Source organism: Gossypium hirsutum, chromosome D12 (assembly GCF_007990345.1).
Source record: "Gossypium hirsutum isolate 1008001.06 chromosome D12, Gossypium_hirsutum_v2.1, whole genome shotgun sequence".
In the NCBI taxonomy this organism is placed as follows: domain Eukaryota; kingdom Viridiplantae; phylum Streptophyta; class Magnoliopsida; order Malvales; family Malvaceae; genus Gossypium; species Gossypium hirsutum.
In genome coordinates this window covers 27,500,246-27,507,870 of record NC_053448.1, presented here as the reverse complement: position 1 = coordinate 27,507,870, position 7,625 = coordinate 27,500,246, and the positions used below count along the sequence as shown (strand labels likewise).

The window sequence follows — 7,625 nt, the reverse complement described above, 5'->3', positions numbered from 1 at the left end:
CCCTACCGTTACAAGCTTTTGGCACCGTTGTCGGGGATTGTCAACTGTTGCCATTGTCATTTTTTTTTGTGAAATTATTTATTTTCAACTTGATTTATTTCTAACATTACTAACTTATTCTTTTTAATTTTTGTGATTTTCTGTTCAGGTGTTTATGAACATAGATCGAATTATCAATTTACTCCCTGTAGACCCTGCAATTGAGTGAACTTTTAGGCAAAGAAGACGTGAATGAACAGCTCAAAGAGAAGTTGAGATGGACCTTGGAAATCATAATCAAGACTAAGATAATGAGGCCGATAATGTACGAAATCCTATCTTTATTGCCAATGATAGGGATCGATGCATCAGACAATATGCTGTGCCACTTTTCATTGAGTTAAACCCAGGAATTAGAAGGCCAGATATTGAGGCAACCCTGTTTGAATTGAAACTAGTGATGTTTCAAATGCTATAAATGGTGGGCCAATTTAGTGGTATGCCCACAGAAGATCCACATCTCCACCTTCGATTGTTTATGGAGGTGAGTGATTCACTAAAGATAGCCGGTGTGACTGAAGACGCACTGAGGTGGAAGTTGTTTTTGTACTCGTTGCGAGATTGAGCACGAGCCTGGCTCAATTCATTGCCACCAAGTTCCATATCTACATGGCATGAATTAGCAGAGAGATTTTTGGTTCAGTATTTCCCACCTAGCAAAAACGCTAAGTTGAGGAACGAGATCACAACTTTCCAACAATTGGATGACGAGTCTTTGTATGAGGCTTAAGAGCGATTCAAGGAGTTACTTCATAAGTGTCCTCATCCTGGGATTCCTCACCGTATCCAGTTGGAGACATTCTATAATGGTCTCAATACACATACATGATTGATGGTAGATTATTCCGCGAATGGTGCAATTTTGTCTAAGTCTTATAATGATGCTTATGAGATCATCGAGAGGATCGCGAGTAATAACTATCAATGGCCAACAAATCGAACAGCTTCTGGAAGACGCATAGCTGGAGTTCATGAAGTTGAATCCTGCACTTCGTTATCAGCTTAGGTATCATCTATTTCCTCTATGTTAAAATAGTTAACCGCTAATAGTACTAATAATTTTGCAGCTCAGCCACTAAGTCCGTTTGAAGTAGTTTCCTATGTGTACTGTTGGTAAGGTCATTCTTTTGAGAATTTTCCATCAAATCCCGAGTCAGTGTACTATGTGGGGAACCAATATCAAAATAGGAGTGGACGAGGACCCCAGTCCAACTTCTACAATCTTTCATGGCGTAATCATCCTAACTTTTCCTGGACCAACCAAGGAAATAGACCGAACAATAACTTATTACAGCAAAGACCCAACCAATCTCAAGGGTTTAATCAGCAGGATCCAAAATCACCTCAAGCTGAGGCATCAAACAGTTTGAAGAACTTGTTGAAAGGGTACACGGCAAAGAATGACGCTTTGATCCAAAGCCAAGTAGCAACACTGAAAAATTTGGAAAATCGAATGGGTCAATTAGCTACGGAGCTTCGCAATAGACCGCAAGGAAACTTGCCGAGCAATACTAAGAATCCAAGGAATTTAGGTAAAGAACATATCAATGTAGTGGCATTGCGAAGTGGTAAGACTGTAGAACCCCAATTGACTGATGTCAAAGATGAGCATGTTGAAAAGGAGGAAAGTCAACCAGATGTTGAAGTTCCTACACCAAAGGAATCAGAATCTGCAAAGTCTGACAAGGTAAACCATTACATAGTGAATTCAGATATTTTAACATCTTCTTTGGATGCAGATTTACCTACTCAAAAAAGTTGTCCGGTTCAACCAAAAGTTTCATCACCTCCATATCGGCAAAGATTGCAGCAACACCAGCAGAAACATGAGGTGCAATTCAAGAAGTTTTTGGATGTTCTGAAGTAGTTACACATCAATATTTCGTTGGTGGAGGCTTTAGAACAAATGCTGATTTATGTGAAGTTTATGAAGGATATACTGTCCAAGAAGAAATGATTAAGTGAGTATAAGACTGTTGCCTTGACATAAGAGTGCAGTACGTTCCTGCAGAGAAAATTGCCACTAAAATTGAAAGACCCAGGAAGCTTTAATATACCCTTTAACATTGGTGAATCTTACTGTGGTAAAGCTCTATGTGACATAGGGGTGGGTATCAACTTGATGCCTTAGTTTATTTTCAAGATGTTAGGGATAGGTGAAGTAAGACCTACAACTGTGACGTTTCAGCTAGCGGATCGATCATTAGCATATCCCGATGGAAAGATTGAGAATGTTTTGGTAAGAGTCGATAAAATTATTTTTCCTACTAATTTCATTATTTTCAATTTTGAAGCAGATAAGGAAGTGTCGATCATCCTTGGGAGACCTTTCCTAGCCTCGTGAAGAAGGTTAATTGATGTGCAGAAAGGTGAACTCACTATGCGAATTCAAGACGACCAGGTAACTTTTAACATTCTTAAAGAGATGAAATTTCCTAACCCGGCAGAAGAGTGTTCAGTTATAAAAGAAATAGAAACCTTGGTTTCTATGGAAAGCAATTTTGAGGAAGATCCATTGGAGAAAGCCTTAGAGTTTGACCCTTTAGAGGATGAAGAAGGTAAAGAAAATATGGTTTTGATGGAAGCCAATCCGAGAAATTTTATTCAATCCACACGGTTTGAACCGTTGGAGTTAGAAGTCAGAGAATTTGTGCAACCCAAGTTGTTAACCGAAGAACCACCTAGACTCGAACTAAAGGTACTTCTTTCCCATTTGAAATATGTTTATTTAGGTGACTATTCTACTTTGCCTGTGATTATTTCAGCAGAACTAGCAAAAGATGAGGAGGAATAACTGATTATTTTTTTAAAGAAATTTAAGAAAGTAATTGGTTGGACCATAGCTGACATTCGAGGTATAAGCCCTTCTTTTTGCATGCATAAAATCATTTTAGAAGAAGGTGAAAGAGCTCGAATTGATGGGCGAAGAAGGCTCAATCCTATTATGAAAGAAGTTGTGAGGAAGGAAGTGATCAAATGGTTAGATGCGGGAATCATCTATCCTATTTCCGATAGTTCGTGGGTAAGTTCGGTGCAGTGTGTGCTGAAGAAAGGTGGAATCACGATTGTTGAAAATGAGCATAACGAGTTAATTCCAACGAGAACTGTTACTTGTTGGAGAATCTGTATTGATTATAGAAAGTTGAATAAAGCCACTTAGAAGAACCATTTTCTGGATCAGATGTTAGATCCTAAGGTAGTCATGTGATTCCTACATAAGCATGTATTTACACGATTTGGGACAGCAAGAGCTGTTATTAGTGATGAAGGGTCTCACTTTGTGAACAAATGGCTTAAGTGGTTGCTTGAAAAATATGATGTAAAGCACAATATTGCTACTGCTTATCACCCCCAGTCTAATAGGCAAGTTGAAAGAGTGAACCGTGAAATCAAAGGTATCCTTGAAAAGGTAGTACGCCTTAGCAGAAAAGATTGGTCTCAAAGACTTGATGATGCATTATGGGCCTATCGAAAAGCATTTAAGACTCCGTTAAGAATGACTCCTTATCGGTTAATCTTTGGAAAGGCATGTCATTTGCCATTAGAGTTGGAGAATAAAGCTCACTGGGCTTTGAAGCAGTTGAACTTTAATCTTAAGCAAGCTAGTGAGAGAAGAATGTTACAACTTGATGAGTTAGAAGAGCTGAGGTTGTTTTCCTATGAGAATGCCAAAATGTGTAATGAAAGATCAAAGAGATGGCATGATACTTATATACAACTTCACGAGTTCAAAGAAGGTCAGAAGGTGTCGTTGTTTAATTCAAGGTTGAAGTTATTTCCTGGGAAGCTGAAATCCCGATGGAAAGGACCCTTTACCATCTACCGAGTTTATCCTTACGGAGCTATTGAATTATACGACAATTATGGAGGTACGTTTAAAGTTAATGGTCAACGTTTCAAACAATACTGGGATGGTGAAGATGAGCAAATTGAATCCTCGCTAATCTTAACAGACCCTTAATTTTTCATGAACTCATTGTATAAATAAATAATTAGAACTTATTTTCTTAATTTATTACATTTAATTAATTCTGTGTAAGGAGATTGGAACTTAAGCGGGACCGCTGTGACCCCTCTAACCTTTCCTGGGAATTAATTTAATGTAATTTGTTAAGAAGAAATTTTCTAATTAAAATTTTTAAGTTTCATTTTGTTCAGTTTAAATTGTAAATTTTTATGTTAATAAAGGGGGTCAAATTTGGCACAAGTACTAATCAGGTTTTTTTAAGATACAGTTTGAGTTTAAGGCCTAATACAATAAAAAAGAGGAAAAGAATATTAGGCCTTGCCGTCACACCCATTACTTGCCGCCAAAGTAAATTTAATGTAGCTAAATTTTTACTACATGTTGCCCTAATTTTTCCCTATATAAACCCCTATTTATTCTACTAATTTTCATAATCCTCAAAGCAATTTGCTTCCACCCTAAAAATCCCTAAATCTCTTCTTTGTGTCGTCAACCTCAAATCCCAAAAGAAACCCTAGTCCTTTTCATTCTTTTTACCAAAATTCCCTATTGTTGCCGCAAAGAGATCGCCACCGCACCATCCTTGCTGTCGCAAGATTTTTGCCGTAGCAAGTTATACCAACTCTGCCGATTTATTTTTTCTCTCTTGTGCAGAAACTCTGCTGAATTTTCAAGAAAGTACCATGTCTCACAAAAGAACTAGATCGTCAAAGACTACTCCTAAAAACCCGATCGTGGTTGATGAAGAAGTGAAAGAGCGATATGATTCAATTTTCAAGCATCACCTATGATGCTGGAAAAAAGGTTTTAATCTGAAGAGCAATGATGTGATGGTTGTTCTTGTGCTAATTAGAAAGATAATCAATGCTCTCAAATGAGAACGATTCTGTGATGCTCATTCACTTCTCGATGATGAACTAGTTTGAGAATTCTATGCTATTTTGACTACGCAAGATGCTACTGAAGTCGTCGTTTGAAAGAAAAAGATACCTCTTACTTCTAAGTCCATCAACGATTTGTTTAATTTACCTGTTGTTGAAGAAGATGAGTACTACCCTATGATGAACAATATCAATTGGAATTTTCTTCAACAAGTGCTTGATGTTGTGACAAATCTGGGATCCCAATGGATTATAAGAAAGTATGGGATCCATTCTTGTCAAAGAGAATACACGAAACCAGTAGAAAAGTTATGATTTTATTTTGTTCGCTATAGTTTTATGCCTATCTCACACAGTTCCACCATCTCGATGGAACGGATGCTCTTTTTACATACAATTTTAACAGAAAAGTCCAGTAATGTTGGGAAAATTATCCTCAAGGAGATTCATGATTGTGATAAAAAGAAGGCAGGAAGTGCTTATTTCTCATCATTGATCACTTCACTTTGCTGAAGGGCCTGTGTTAAAACACAAGTAAATCTGAAGGGGCAGTATGTCCAAGGGTGTATTACAAGTCATGATCTTGAAAGATTAGTAGAAAGAGTGCATGAGTTGAACCAAGGCGAGCAAGAGGAACCAACTGAGCCAGAAATTGAAGAGTCAACAAATAAAACAGAAACTAAAGATGATTTAGTTGCAAACACTGAAGAAGAAGAATCTGATAAGGAACCAAATAGTTCTCAACCAGCTAAAGGAGTTGAAAACCCTGAACCTAGGGTTAAGCCAAAAGAAGAACCAGTCAAGCTAAGTGTTGAACTTGAATATACAACTCCCATGCCGACTTCTGTAAGTACTTCAAGGAAATCAGAGTTGTCAATTTTGATGGATATGTCCAAATTCATGCACAATCAGCAACAAACTTACTGGAAATATGCAAAAATTAGAGATGATTCAATTCAAAATACTTTTAAGAATATCTCTAATACTTTTGTTCCTGAGTTCCCAGATGCTATGTTTGAGACATGGACGGAATAGACTGACAATGTAAGCGAAGATGGAGCTAAAGAAGACAAGGGGAATAAGTCAGAAAAATAAAAGGGGGGATTCTTGTCTTGTTATTTATTTAATTATTTTTAGGTGTTTAGGAATTTATTTCTGTGGTAATTAGGATTTAATTTTTGCAAAATAAAACATAGCAAGCATGAATAAATAATTCTTTAGAAAGAAAAAGATTAAGTGATGTGGGAATGGGAATGAACATGTCTAGGATTAGGTTATTAGGAAAGACTTGGTATTTAAGCAGTCTTAATGACTCACCTCTCTTTCTTTACAACCCTACTTGGTGTTCAGTTTTCATTCACTACTTTATTCTCGCAATGAGAACATTGTTTCTTTTTAAATGGGGTAAGGCAAATAATTGCTCGAAATTTTTAAAATTTTCAAAATTTTCAAGTATGTTTCAAATCATTTCTTTCATAAGTACGTTTTAATAATGAATGTTTAGAGAAATTCTTTTTAATAAGATAGCTTGTATGCAAGCATGAATTATGATTTTATATGAGTGATTGTATGTTATCATGAAAAATGGAATGTTTTTATGATCTTAGTCTTAGGTAATGTTTGCCATGAAAACTTAGTGTCCCTTGAGATTAGACATGCATAAAGGTTTATATATTTATAATTAACTTAGTAACTTTCTTGAGGTGAAATCCTAGGGGACATAAAAATCTAAAATGATATAGGCACCATTTTTCATTGGATCGTTTGAGTCTTTTCAAGCCCACCTTATGATATTAGACCCTTAAAACTATAATTTTGAGCTTAAAGGCCATTTCATTGTAATAAACCTACATTATAAGCCAGTACCATATTTTTCAAATTATCCTAATTTTGTGCACCTATCTTAACTAAAGTTGTCTTGGGAATCAACATTTGAGGAAATTTTCATAAAGATGTATATGCTCATGCTTACAAAAAAAAAACAACAACAAAGACAAAGAAAGAGTGAAGAAAAATTTGCTCAATCTCCAAAAAGAAAATGTATGAGTATGAGTTCAAAATAAGTTTGGGGGAATTCCACAGGTTCACTTGAAGAAAAAAGTTGAATTTCGAGAAATCCAAGACAAGTTAAAGGTTAAGATTTTGAAACCAAAATGTCTCATCTCTTAAAATCCCCACCTTTAACTGAGCCCCATTACAACCTTATAAAAGACATAATGATTTGATGATTATGTCACCTACATTAGTGGAGAGGAAATATTAAGTTCAACATATGAAGATCATAAATAAGTCTTATGATTGTTTTGCTTGATTGATGAGAAATTGTGTTGAATGAAGAATATTATCTATGGCTATGACATACATGCAAACTATGATTCATGTTGACATATCTTGAAACTTAGAATAAAATTTTCAAAATGTTTGTATATGAGTTACTTCTTAATAAAGAAGGTCTATGAGCATGAATTTATTGATGCATGATTATGAGACAAAGATTGATGCTACTTACACTCTTAGCAAAATTTTCCTTAGCAAGACCTTGTGTTGTGCATGAAAATTACTCGGGACGAGCAATGATTTAAGTTTGGGGGTGTGTAAACTAAAAAATATATAGGATTTTTCCTATATAATTCATTAGCTTTTCACATAAATTTGTTGTTAAAATAAAGTAATTGTTTAATAAATTAATGAAATAAGCGAAAATATGAAATTAGGACATAGAAATTATTAAAATGTGA

The 7,625-nt window shown here is 35.6% G+C and overlaps 1 non-coding gene across 1 annotated transcript; it reads right to left on the bottom strand.

Annotated features, from left to right (window-relative positions):
* Positions 1-706: 706 nt before the first annotated feature.
* Positions 707-813, bottom strand: LOC121224735 (small nucleolar RNA R71). Its single transcript, XR_005922480.1, has one exon. It is a non-coding gene; the product is annotated as a small nucleolar RNA R71 (small nucleolar RNA).
* Positions 814-7,625: the final 6,812 nt, after the last annotated feature.